General features: G+C 37.4%; 1 long non-coding RNA gene across 1 annotated transcript; it reads left to right on the top strand.

Annotated features, from left to right (window-relative positions):
* Positions 1 to 1,546: 1,546 nt before the first annotated feature.
* LOC306798932 lies at positions 1,547 to 2,022 on the top strand. The gene is made up of 2 exons (XR_013773512.1): positions 1,547 to 1,670; positions 1,763 to 2,022. It is a non-coding gene; the product is annotated as an uncharacterized lncRNA (long non-coding RNA).
* Positions 2,023 to 14,811: the final 12,789 nt, after the last annotated feature.

The following is a 14,811-nucleotide window of genomic DNA, read 5'->3' as shown; positions in this document are numbered from 1 at the left end:
AGCTTACATGACAATAGCTCACTCTGCCCCTGTGGCACTGTCATCCACAGCTGTAAGTCACCTCTCACAAGCAAGATTTACTCCAGTCTACTCCTAGTGTGTCAGTATCTAATAGGGGTTTTTTTCATACTTCTCTGGATTTCAGTTAACAAGCTTTGAGCTTCCTCTGGGAAACAATATCATATGCTTAGGCCTGTCTCTGCAAAATGCTGTTCTGCATTAATGACACCAGAAGAGTGATACATCCCCCTCAGTTATGGATATTCCTATACAACCGCATCTGTAACCATTTCCATTATTTTGTTGTCTATCATCTCTTTGGACTAGAAAACCAGGTTAAAAATGTGTGCCTTCAGTGAACAAATTCCATCACTTCCATGCACCTATGCAGGAAATGATGCCACTCCTTAAGGTGGAATAATGAAACTTCAGGATCGTTGGAATGTCCTTCTTACAGTGTATGTGCAAGTAGATTTATTCCTATGGTTTGTTTAAGATTTCAAACTGAGCAATCCAGAGGAGTTTAAATATTTGAAGGAAGGTTCAGAAAGCAAACAGTATGTCGAGAAATCACTGGGATAATTAGTTTGAGTAATAACGTCGCTACTCTTGTTTTGTCTATTCAATAGGAAGATTGTCATAATCTTCATTTTATAGATGACAGACAAAGAAAGGAAGTGGCCTACCCAAGGTCCCATACCACAGCCCAACTGGGAGAAGCAAACTGGTGTGCAATGTCTGTCCAACAGGCCATAATACACCAAGGACAAGTTAATAATGAAATGTATTTTAAATACTTTGAGAAGCTGTGTGGTTGAAGGTAAAGGAGAAGCCACTTTGCTTCTGACAGAGGAGGCTGGGAGGTTTCACTGAAATAGAGAATTTTAAAGTGCAGCTATGGGATGGATGAGATAGATGTCACAGAACTGTGCTTTTCTATGGCTAAGCCTTTTGCTGTTCCTTGTTAATATCTAGAGTTTTGCAAGCCTCAGTGTTCTGCTTACACATTGCTTGTTCCATGCTCCTTTATTTAAAATTTAAACCTACCTCTTACTCATTTTTGTCTATTCAAAATGAAGAGGTACATTTTTTTGTCTTCAGCTTGTCACAGTGATTCCTCCTTTATTTTTCAATTGCACCAATTTTAAACTAAGAAAGCACAGCAAATATAACTTATCTGCCTGCAAGCTCTTCCATGCCACAAAGGTTATGCCCAAACTGCAATTTTAAAATGGGCAAATGACCTTTATGCAGCTTTTCTCTTTCCCAGTTTTCCTTTCCTATTTTACTCCTTTTTATTTAATACCTTTTCACTTAATTTCTACATCACATTACTACTCTGCCAATTTGTGGACTTCAAGTTAGATTGACAAAATTACTTAGGCATCATCTGGAAAGCACTGTGACCTCACAGTCCAGGTTGTGCCTCTATGCCATTAATGACCTGGCTCCTAGAGGAGGAAACTTGACTGTGAGCAGAGTTCACACAGGCTAAAAGTCTGACCTGTTAAATACAGCCCTGAGGAAAAACTTAGGAGAGTTCTACCCTCTCTACTGCACCTTTAGAGAAAGTGGTGCTTAGCTCTTCCAAATGGGTTTGCTGAGACCTGTGTGCCCATACTGATGTAATGTAAGGCATGGGACAGGTTTTGTCTTTGTCTAATGCTCCAGTGAGTACAATACTTCCCTAGGATACGGGATGTCCAGCTTTGTCTTTGTTTCTTCCTTAAGAAGACTGGAGTAAATCTTCTCCTCCTCTCAGAATACTGTCATCAGCACCAGGCACTAGCAGGAGACCTCCTCTGATGAGGCTTATAGCCTTATTGCTCCCCTCCTGAGGCAATTCCTTAATCACCTAGGTATTAGGAACGAGTTTAGATTCCTCTGCAAAGCATGTCTCCAGGATGAAGCATCTCCGAGGTTAAGCAGCAGCTGAGTGGGATTTAGAATTAGCTTTGGAGAGTTAGATGGTTTTACAGATTTATCCTTTTCTTTCTTTAAAACTGTTCACCTTATCTTCAATTCTAGCTCTATCACTATTGTGTGGGTTCAGCAATTACTAGTCTATCGTGCAGAATTCTTCTTTTTCTAAGCCATTATTACACTTACAATCACACCAGCTTTTAAAGACAGGGTGGCTTTGTCATTATGCAGTGTTAAAGTCAATGTTGATTAATTCAACCTAGCATACACTTTCTAGAATTTCACAAAGAAAATGACAGTGGGTCTTTAAACAGGGTAGGCAGTTTGAACTATAAACTCTAAGCAGCAGAGCTTAACTAGCTCACCACCTTTTATGTTGCTGCTTTCTACACACCCAGAAAAAGGGAGACTCTATCAACTAGCATATTCTAGCAATGCACCTGGTGCAGGCAAAACTGAAGACTTCTTTTAAATTTTCTCCCTTTGAGGACAAGGTTAAATTGTCTTTTACACACATACCTGCACCCACAGCCTCACTCATCCTCACACCCATACCCACCCACCCACCAATCCAAAAAGGGATTTTATCCAAAAATGGGACTAGTTTTCTCTTTGGAAAATATCAGATGCACAGTTTCAGGTGGAATGAAAGCATTTTGGATCACTGCCTTAAATTTGGCTTTCCAACACTTGAAAGATACTTGTGTTGGAAATAGTTTCCTCTCTGCCGGAACACCAAGGCACTATGGTATAAATAAAAGATTGTTATTTACTGCTGCCTAACGTTATTAGTAATAGATTTTGCTGTGGGGAAGAAGTTGTCGAGCCAAATCTCCTCTTCTAATTGTTAATTATTGTTGTCCTTGTCCAAAAGAAATTCTGTTATGAGACCAGGCAGCATTATTCAGTTAAAATGTTCCAGGAGGATTTGACACCAATCACATTTAAAAGTAAACATTCAATAAGAAAATTAAGAAATATACAGTAGCATATCTACTGCATGTTTTTCCTCTTGATCTCCAAACAATGTTATCATGTATTCCCTGTCTTTTAAAAACAAATGCTGTGTTGATGGAAACTGTTCATTTGACTGTCCTAGGGAATGAACTCTGCTTCTGCAGGTAATAGTGTAGTAATGCATGCTTTCTGCATGTTAATGGATCATTGTTTATAAAGCCCTGCAAATACAATCTGGTATTCATTTGATAAGAAGGTTTAGCTGCAAACTGGTTGTAATACTGACTTTAATAAAATAAGATGCAAGTTTAAGTAACAGTGATCTCTTCCCTCATAGGGACCTTTTTCTAGTTATGGAAAAGTCAGAAATTTTGTCTTAGTATAAAATTTTACTCACAAGCCCCAAGTGTGCATCCACTAGTTGAAAGCCTTTTAGGAAGAAAGTCTTTCTCTTTAAGGCTAGGTCCCACTCATACCAACATATCAGTGTTTTCTGACAAAATCACAGCTCTCTACACTAGCATTAGTAAAAAGCAAAGGTCACACATATGAATTTGCTATGGTAGCATAACAACTTGTCAGGTGTCCATTTATTTGTGCTAACTGATGGTAGAATTTAGGCACATGCTCTGAGTCTGCTCATCTGTGAAGTAATAAATTCCTTAGCTACTTACTCTGAGTTGACCATGCGTACCACTGCTCAGCTGGTGGGAGATAACTTGTGCAGCCATAACTTTAATGTGTATCTATGCTTCAATTATCCTTTCTTAGATTCTTTTAGGATTGCTGGTCTCAATAAGAAGTATGTCCAATGGCTGGAGGTTATGTAGGCTTTCGTAGGCCTGTATGGACCTAAACACTGAAGCCACCAAGGCACTTGTTCATCCTCAGCTGTCTAAAGACAGTAATCTATTTTACTAAATAATCTGTATTGCTAAAGACAGTAATCCTTTCATACCTCAAGTGTCTGAATAAGACACTAACCCCTGTGGTAGGCATTGAGACTTTACTAGGTTAGTATAGTAGAACAGTATAGCAATCAGCCCATTTAGGTAATGACACTGTATAAACATAATTTCTGCTTTATTCTCAGCAAATTTGCTCACTGTAATGCCACTGATCTCCTCAAGCATGCAGAATCTATCTTTCTTTTGTTGGTCCACATCATTAGCTATTTGTGCTGTAGATCATGATGAAACATGCTGACATACATGGAACATATGGCAAATTCCACATTTGAAGCACCTTCTTGTGAAGAATATCTGTCTGAATTGTGTTTAATATCTGTCCTTTTTTTCCCCTCAACATCAGCTTAAACCCACATGACTCCAATTAATTCCTATTTATCTCAAACCGTTTATTGGCAGCAATCTGCTCTCAGTATTGCCAAAATACATAAAACTGTTACAAGTCCCATGATTTTTCATGGTTTTCTTTACAATTCAAATTTCAGATGAATACCTTAACATTACAATGAGATGAAAAGAAGTGAAAATTACCTTTCAACTCAGAAAAACAAAACAAACCAGAGCTTGGATCTAATTAACCTTAGCAAAAAAAAGACATCACTGAGAATGAGAATCTCTCCAACTCAAAGAGACCAAAACAAAACCCTCTGAAGTCCTAACAAAACTCTTGAAATAGGATTTAACTGGTACATCAGTGCTGCTCAGACTGATGTTGATTCTCTATATGGGGATTAATTTTACCCTATAATGGAGGTTTCCTGCCAAATAGATGCAGTCTGTTTTATTTATGACTTAAGTCCAGAAAATCCTGGAAATTCTCTTCTTGCTCCCCTGTATTTCAAAGAATTATGTTATGGCAAACATTACAGGGAGTGTTTCCTCATGCCTGGATATTTTAAGTTCCAAAATTTATGTAAGGCAAAGATTTCTGGGGCTTTGTGTTTATTCTTAACTATCACTACAGCAAAATTTTCAGGTTTAAATACAGTTGGTACAAAGCTGGATAGGTATTATAGTCAGCTCATCTCAAGGGGACAAATAAGCAAGACAATATGAGCAAGCCTCCAGAGAAGAGTAGATGGCTTTACCTTTTACTCCGGAAATATACTCTGATGGTTTGCTTAAGAATAGAGAATTAGAATTAGGGACAGGATTTTTGACATCCCCTTTAGGCAACCAGAACATTGATTCCATCTCAGTTTTAACACAGGTAGAATCTCTTCCAACTGTGAGAAGAACTGTTGTTTGTAAGTATCTTAATTTTGTAAGTATTTTTAATTTTGTAAGTATTTTAATTTTACTTCTTGGGTAGCTGAATTACTTTGGGGAATGAGAGAATAAAAACAAGGGTAACAAATCAGGTTATTGGGACATTTGAAACAGCATTATTAGCTCCCCATCCTCTGCAAATGCATGGACAAAATACTGTGTAGGTGGTATTGGGGCACATACAAAGAAGGACAGAGGTGTTTCCCTGCAGCCCAGGCTGAGGTCCAGTGCTGCACAGAGCTGTGGTATTGGTGGCAAATTCTTTGTGGAAGGTGCCAGAGAGGTATGTATGGAGATCTTGCAGACTGAGACCCCCAAGCTGTAACCTCTTGTTGGAAGCTATAGCAGGTTCATTAGCTTCAATAGCACTTTTGTGTGTGAATACTTTGCCACTGGATGAGTGGCTTTCTTCACTGTATTTCTCAGCATCACTACAAGCTGCCAGAAATTGAAGCTTCCCTGCAGACATAAGCCAAGCCTCAGATTATGTCTCAAAAAAAAAAAAAGAAATGGGCATAGTGTTAGAGCAGCTTACAACACTTCTGACTGTCATTATTTCTGCTGCTGTTTCTGCTTTGCACCATGCCTTCAAAACCACATGCTTCAGTGCTGGAATCTCCAGTGCTTCTGTAAAAGTATTGGAAGAGCAGGGTGAGATAATCATATTCCATTTTGATTTGGGATTGCTAAAGCTGAGCAGGCAACAGGGAATTTACTGCAAGATCAGAACTGTTCTATATAATAATTCCAGATGAAAGCTTCAAGTTCAGCATCTATTGAGAGTAATATAAAACATACCTGAAAGAGTATAATTTCTCTAGATATCCTGTGAGGCTTGATTATCCATTCTTTTAAAAACGTGATGTCTTATTGAAAGTGAAAGAACTTTAGTATCAAAAGTGACAAAACTGTGTCTGGACATTGGTTACAACAGTGGGTTTGCCTGGCTTGGCTATGATATCTTCCTCACCTCAGGAGCTAGATAACTGCATGGCAAACCTGTTGCATTGATTAGGAAGAAGGATTTTTAATTGCTTTTTTTCCAAGCAGAAATTAAAGGCTGTTAAAGAAATTATTTGAGTTAAAGAAGATAGTACTGTCTGTACCTTGATAGGAAGAACACTGCTTTGTGCTGTTCTTGAGGTAAAATTGCATAAGATGAGCTGCTCTAAAAATTCAGAACACACAGGAAAGGTCCTGCAAAAAGGGTCTCCTACTCAAGTCACTCACCTCCTTCTTTCAAATCATCTCTGCTCGAGTGGGGAGGTCTCTTCCACTCCCAAACTTCTCACTTGTTTCTGATTTGGCTCTGACACTCACTAGGCCCTCTCTTGGGACAATTCAATTTATTAACCAAGAATAAAAAAACAAATTTTTTTTTGATTTTTTGTTTTTTGCAACATTAGAGAGATGCTTTACATAGGAGTCTGAGAAACACCAGACCTGGTGCCAGAGTAGAAATGTGTGGATGAAGTGAATGGATAAACATATGGAAGATTCCTGTCTGAGGGGCGGGTGTCAAGAGGATGGAGGCAGGCTTTTACCAGTGGTGCTGAGCTGTAAGACAAGGAGAAATAGGCAAAAACATGGACACAGGGAGCTCCACCTGAATATGAGGAAGAGCTTTACTATGTGAGTGACCAAGCAGTGGAACAGATTGCCCTGAGAGGTTGTGGAGTCCCCCTCACTGGAGATATTAGAGAATCATCCAGATGCAATCCTGTGCCACTTAGACATCCAACCTGTGTGCTCTAGAATGCCTCTGCTTGAGCAAGAGGTTGTACCAGATGACCTCTGGTACTACCTTGCAGCCTGACTCATTCCACAATTGGTTCTGTGAAGTGGCTGAACCTTTCCCTTTTGGCCACAAGGACCCATTAGATTTATTTATTCACCTTTTATGGTTCAATCTTATCTAGCAAATGGAAGTGCTAAGAGAAATTAATGATATTTAGTTTGCACATGGGATGTCTTTAGTCAAACAGATTTTGGAGAGAGGTGCTCTGTTTTGTTTCCAAGATACAATTGGACCTCTCCTACAGTGCCTTTCTGCAGAAAGTTTCCAAAAAGAAGAATTCAGCACTAGCCTCACATGTTTTACATAATTACCATTTATATTTTCTAAAGTGGGCTTTGAGGGGAAAAAAATAACTGTATGAAAGCTGTTCTAGAGGGGAAAATATACAAACATGCTCCAAGTCAGCAAAAAATGCCTGCAAACTTTCAATGAAGTGTTATTCTGCAGAGACATCTACAATTTTATAGGATGCAATTTCACAGTTCAAGCTTGGTTTGCCATGTGTGGAAAGCAGGCTGATTGCATCAGGTGGTGGATCATTGTTAACTCATTGCCACAGAGGACATAAATGGCCTTTCCCCACAGAAGTCACTAACAGTGACATGGTAAACTGGTTTGGCCAGACTTTTATTGGTGAAGGGAAAGTTCTCCAAGCTGAAATACAAAATGAGTGGAATGAAAAACATTGATTTGTTTTTTCCTAATTAAGATCTTAGGATTTTTGTAGCAATTACATGCTTTACAGTTTAACAATGATGACTCTCTCCTGTCCTGTCCAGTAACAAGACAGCATTTGCAACCTGACCACTCAAAATACTCCACAGTTTCCCTTCCAAGTGCTTTTTAAAGTCCTTCTTCCCTTCCATCCTAAATATCCATTGGTGGACCACTGGTAAACTTTGAATTTTTAACCAACTGCCAGTTCCAGTAATTCCCGTATCCTGAAACTTCTCTTGGTGGCATCTTAATTTTATTCTGCATTTGCACAATAACTTGCACCTATTTTTGTCCATAAATATGATGAGCCAGACTAATGCAAATAATAAATAGGTATAATTGTAAGCCAGCAGTACTGGCCTGAAAGTTTATCTCTGTATTATTAAAATACAGATATTGACATATAGACTTAGTGTAATGAATCATCACATTTTGACAAACTGCATAGAACAAGATATAGCAGTTGATTCTTATGAGATGAATATAATGTGCTGAAACAAGTCATTCCACTAATCTTCTACCTGACAGGAATTAATGGAAGGCAGATACCAGAGAAGATTTTTTGTCAAAACCAATATGGAGGCCAGCCTTTTAGTTTGTCCAGGAAACAGGATGCTGCAATTGTTACAAGAATTTGTGAACTCGCTTGGAGTGATATTTCTTTGTGTTAATATTATTGGTTTGCTTACCCACCTCTACTCTCCATTTTCCTCTTTGTATCCCAGCAACATTTCTAGCTTATGAATATTTCATATAGTATTGTAAATGTAATCTAAACCTGTAAGTTATTCTCAACATAGTGCTCAAAGCTTCTAAACCTTGATTACATGAACCTCTGCTGTTCAACTTGGCATGGGCTTGCAGTGATCCCAGTGATTCCTTTTGTCCAGGTAAAATAGTGATGTTGCAGTAGCACTCCCTTAAACCATGGAAATAGAAATAGGTAACTGCTATCCCTGCATTGGGTCATGGGCCATCAGAGAGATGACGAAAGTGAAGCTACTTGGCTAATGCAGTAAATATTACAAGATTACAGGCAGGCAGCCAGACCATTCTTAAAAGTGTCATGGGATGAATAAAAGAGCAGATGACAGAGCATATTAATGGAGGCCAGAGGACCACACAAACTTTAGACAATAGTAATAGCAATAGGAATTATTAATAATATTCTTGTTAGCATACTGGCCAAGACAAACCACAACATCACAAAAGCTAAGATAGGCAAGCCAGTCTACCTAGGGGGACTAGTTGTCTACAATGAATCAACTGCCTGACCAAGTGTACAAAGAGATTTCAGAGTTATTGCAGAGCATGGAATTCCACTTGTGTTCTGGAAGTACTCTAATTTGGAAATAATAATGAGACATTGTGGGACACAACCTATAACTGTTTTCAACAAGCAAGTAGCTACCCACTTGTCTTTCTGTCAACAAATTACTGATGAGAAAACATGGAAGCTGAGGACATGTCTGCATGTGACAACCCAATTTAATGTTGAAGGTATCAAGGCAGAGCATAAGAACAGCCAATGTGGGTTGAAATGAAGAACCACCTAAGATGCTATTGAAGGTGGCTATTGGAGGTTACTTTTGGATAAGTGATGGACAATACTATAGTTAATGAAATCATAGTTAAAGTAATAGTTAATGAATTTCTAGCAATCTGCAGTTCATTTTCCTAATCATGGAAATTTTCTCTGTTCTTAACACGTATCATTGTCTTAAATAATTAAATTAATTTAATTAATTTAATTAATTAGTTAAATGCTTTTGGGAAACCATTTTGTATTTATGATGTCATGTGTCAATAAGTCATTTAACTGTACCTTTGGAGAAGAATATCTCACTTCATTAATTTTCAACAATCCACCATAGCTTATCATTTGTTGCTCCCTAATTCTAAACAGATATATCTGTTGCAGTTGTAGACAGAATTCAACTGATGACCAGCAGAGAACAAGGGTAGATTTCCAATTTCAGATCCCAAGTGGGCACAAAAAACTTCCTAAAATACTTGTTTTTAATTTACTACCCAATTTTACCAGAAGGTTGTATAGGTATGAGGTCTGTCCAAAGAAATGCTTGAAAAACCAGCATTTAAGGAGGTCTGGAAAATGGTTTACATTTCCAAACTATAGAAACATCATGAAAGTGGGAAATGTATACAATTAATTTGGAATGGGATTCAGCTGCAGTTCTCAATTATGGCATTAATGGCATTCACCTAATTCAAGTTGTCCTGAGGTTCAGAAAGGATTTGACAATATTTGTGTAGCTGAACATACTGGATAGATTTTCAGACAATTGGGTGCTTTTGAAGAGAAATAATGGTACTGTGGAATATTAATGTAGGTAGTTGAACTGGGATTTAATGGAATTGTTTGTGTTGTATATATAGCTTGTTTTATACTAGCAAGAGGGAATTTTGTTGCAGTGAGGGAAAAACAAAATACAATCAGTTCCTATTCACCCTTTTGTGCTATTGTTTTCATAGACTTCTGTCACAACCTCTTTGGGCATACAAAAACGATTCCACATATTTGACCTCCCATATTTCTCTTCCTTGAAATTTTCCAGTTCTTGTATTTGGACAGGGGTCCCAACAGGGCACACAGCATTCAAGCTATCTGTCACGATGTATTTGTACATAATAATGGAATAAACATGACTTGCACTTTGTTCTTGCTGTCCTTTTTAGTAGATCCAACAAGTAATATACTTTCACAAGTCTTCCTGATAAGCAAATTAAGACTTTTCCCTTTCCGTGATTTGACTAGCTGTATCTAAGATATCGGGTATCAACGATTTCTGTAGAACCTCAAACAGAATTGATCACAATTTCATATTTCCCATGAGCAACCTCTAGGAATTCCATAGCATCATGCAGGTGGTAGAGTATCTGAATCATATCCTGTTTTAAATGACAATTGCTTTGTCAGAAGTACTAACTATATGAAATACAAAGGACACCTTGATAGTTGCCCAATTCCCACATTTATCTTCTATAAAAGTAAAACTAGATCAATATATGATTGTTGAGACATGGGCAATTTTGAACATATTGTACCTTTTAAGATCAGTTTTCTGTATGATTTTCTCCATGATTTTGGGTGGAAAAAACTCTTAATTTTAGGTGAGTTCCATGAGAAGAATGATTTCAAGTGAAGTTTGCTCTGAGGTTTTGAAATCATTTGGATCTGAAGCTCCCAGTGAGACTGAAAAGGGTAAAGTTGAAACTGTGTGGACTCAAATCAAGAAAAAATGTACAGATAAACTCCCCAGGAGAGCAACCTCTTGAGTTTCAATGAAATCTAGTGACAATGAGCTCAGATAGTTTCCAAGTCCCCAGTGCTTTGCCTGCAGCATGAAATTACCAACTCTATTTTCATTCTTACCTCAACTTGGTTTTCATGGTTCATTGTGCAAGAATGAACAATGATTTCTTTTGTCAGTCATCCAACTGAAAATTGTTTTGCTTATTATTCAATATAAATTGTTCCTCTGCTAAAACATAAGATATCAGCATGTGAGGATTTATTGCCCAATTTTACCTCTCACAATTCTAAAACATGAGAACAGTACTTGCTGCTTCAGTAGAGAATGAGAAACATGGTAAAAGGGGGAAATGTAGGTTTCTGTACTGTACAGACACAGTATTAAATAGCTCTAGTATTTGCTATAGTTCATAGCATTAACTCTGGAAATCCATTACTTTGGAAGTGGATCATGGAAAAATGCCATCTTCATATTGAATATGAAAGGGTAAGTTTTCCAAGGTGTTGTGCTGAAATAGAAGGCAACATCCTATTGACTCAGAATCCTTTGAAATTAAACTCCTGATACAGGACTGGAAAAGGTACAGCTGAAGTTATGTGGACTGAACATAGCATGTGACATCTGAGTGAAGAATGACCTCTGAGTTACAACTAAGTCTGGAAATCCAGCTCTAGGAATTTAGAAAAGTACTGGTCTTAAGTTTTCTCTTTACACATTCCACAACTAAAATCAGTATTATTATGGGTCACTTATGTGGAAAACTGTGAGATTGATCTGAGCCTGATAAATATAAAAACTTTTAGTTATAGTGAGGTAGCCTTTTGCCTTGAGCAGACCCAGAGGGCATAATTATAATGAAGTAAATGTAGATACCTTACCACTGCTATGCACTCCTTAAGTTATAGCTGTACCATCTTTGTGGTGTGACCACAGTGAGAGATTAACACTCCTCTGACAAAGAAATCCAATAAGAGCTAAAACCACTAAACAAAATAACTGTTTGTTAATCATTAGAAGAGTTTTTTAGTCTGAGCTGTAAGAGACACAAGGAGGAAACTGGTCTTATTTTCAAATATTTTTTGTATATTTTGCATTACGTGATAGACATCATAAACTACAGTCCAAAAGCCAGAACTGTTTGACTGAAATCTCCTATTGCTAGGATGTAGAATAAAGCCATTCTCTTCTGTCTTTCCAACCGATGTATTTTGAAGTCTTGTTCTTAAGAATGAGACTGGTTCAGCAAAAAGAGTAGAAGTTATATTTTTATCTAGTTAACAGTTTGATGACCAAATAATTTGAACTCCTCTGGAGCTGCATGGAAGGATGAATATAGAGTTTGAGGAAATAACCTATTTAAAGTAAAGGAGTTCTCACTTTGTCTTCCGTGCTGCCTGTCACAGTCTCAGGAACCAATTGAAAAGGGTTTTCAGAAAGAGTAATTTTGGGTTGGTCATAGAAAACATCTGTACTTTTGGATTGACTTTGGAAATTTTCTGGGGGACTATTTTTCAACTGACCACTGTCATAAATGCTTTCTGTTGGTGGGTTCCACTGCTCATAATAGCACAAACTGGTGCACAGAGAAAAACCACACTGGAAGATGTCAGGTAGGTTTTTGGGCTCAAAGCAGATACACAGAATTGGAGGCTATAGAAATTTTCACTGAAGTGAAAGTCACTGCTGTAATAAATGCCATGTTTAAATTGTTAGAAAGTCATATCTGTTTCAGGGAGCAGCAAGAACAAGTTCCCTCCAAGGGGGAGGACAAGTCAGGAATCAAAAGTGACCTTCACAGAGGCAGGGTGCTCATCAGTTAGCCATTGTCCCACAAGGTCTGAACAGGACCAGGCTGGTGATAGTGACAGGCTTCGCCAGGACAAAACTTATGGATGTCCTTGGGGCTCAGACATAGGATACTATAATCTGAGCAAAGCTGTCATGAGTCTAAATCTTACTAGTTTTCCTTTGTGTTTATTTACTGTGGTATTAATTTAACTTCAAGCCAGTGATGAAATATCTAAAAACTGATGACAATTTGTATTTGGATCCAAATACTCTTATCATCATGTGTTGATTATTTGAAAACAGACTGGAATTTTGTGCTTTGCTGCATCTCTTCAAAGCAAATGGAACCAACGTATCCTCAGGCAGGTTTGCAAATGGATGTCACTTGAAGGGTTCTTGGTTTCAGTGGCAACTATTCATGGTAACACAGGATGACAAAAGCAGTACCCAATCCTTCTTATTTAAGTTGCATACTTCATCACTGGGAATTTGTAAAAGAAAACAATTCCCATTACTTCTGCAACTCTTGAACTGAAATTATTTGTGCCCCATCTGCTGATTCCAAAGCAATAATTAACTAAGCACACTATTTCCTGAGCAATTGATAATGCTGGCAGAAACAAAAATGTTGTTTGGCATGACTAAGGTATCTTTTAGCAGAGATCTATTATCAAGGCCTTGATTTCCTGTAATCAGTAAAATTCTAAAGTACCATAGGTGTTTTGGCCTGATTTCACTGGTTAGGAAACACCAGCATAAGCATAAAGACAGCATATTACTGCATAGGTCTTGTTATATAAACTGTAGATATTAAACTGAAACAGATGTGTTGATTTCAGTTTGGCTCAAAACACACACAAGAAACCAATGTTTGCCAAATGGAAAAGGATAAAAAGCAGTTGATAAAATGCTATTTTCATGCATCTGCGATAATTACAACCAGTAGGCAGTGAAACAAAATTAAAATCTATAAAGAATAAACTGGCAGTAGCTGACAGTAGATGCTATGGAGGGAGGTAAAATCCTTCTCAGAGAACCAAGGCAGTAGACAAGTAGAACTGTGTAAGGAAAAATTGCATTTTCTATATAACTGATGACATAAGGTTTAATACTAATTTATGATGACTTTCTTGTCTACAAAAGGTAATAATGGTTGTAACATTAGCCTTCTTTTTCAACTCTATCCACAGTATTTCGCTTAATGACCTTGTGCAGTGCTGTGTCTCTCATAAGTAAATACTTCTCTTTCTAATTGGAATTTATTGCCTTTTAATTTGCAATCCTATGTTTTTATATGATGGGACAAGTTTAATAAAAAGAGAGATTGATCAGTTTATTGCTATACTAGTAGCAATTTTGTATACCTCCATAAAGTCTCCTGTTACTCTTGTTCTGTCTGGGTTAGTCTCTTATCCAATATAAATCCCACTTTACCTCTACCTCTACTCTGAAATTCATCAATCTCTGCTTTATCTTTCTTGAGAGTGAGTCAACCACAACTGAGTTCAATATTACAAGTCAGAATTGATCATTTTTATAGGGTGCTATATATTTCCTATATTGTTTCTATCCATTTTATAATGCAGTATTTTAAAGTAATTCTTAAAATGTGGCATTTTTCATTAAGGCAAGAAGACTTCTTAGAAGTTCCAGCATGCAGGCATACATGCAAATTAAATTTTTATTTTGTCTTTTCAAGAAATTTTTTTGTAGCAACACTTTGCTTTCCTCAAATTTGGAAACTAATGAGCTCTGTCAAATTGGACAGCATTGTGTCTAGGAAACTGTTAGAGGAAATGCTGATTAGTTAGTGAGCTAAAACTGCAGCCACAATTTGCTGTTGATTTTCCAAGGCAGGCAGAATGAGTTTATCTATAAGATAACTCTTAAACAGAATATATTTAGCTAGTTAGATTCAATAACATGGAATCACATTTATTCAATGGAGTGTGCAGAATTATATTTTGAGTGACGGTCTAGGGAGAGTAATAGAGTGGGTGCTAATGTTGTTAGTTTAGAAGGAGATATTTTTCCGGATTGGGGTTCTGAGTATACTCACTGTGATGTGGAACCAAATGAGTAAAGTATCTAGGTATTCAAATAGGACTCAAAACCA

The sequence above is a fragment of the Erithacus rubecula genome, assembly GCF_903797595.1.
Source record: "Erithacus rubecula genome assembly, chromosome: 2".
NCBI classification, from domain to species: Eukaryota; Metazoa; Chordata; class Aves; order Passeriformes; family Muscicapidae; genus Erithacus; species Erithacus rubecula.
The sequence above is the reverse complement of the archived record's forward strand: the minus strand, read 5'-3'. Positions and strand labels throughout refer to the sequence as shown.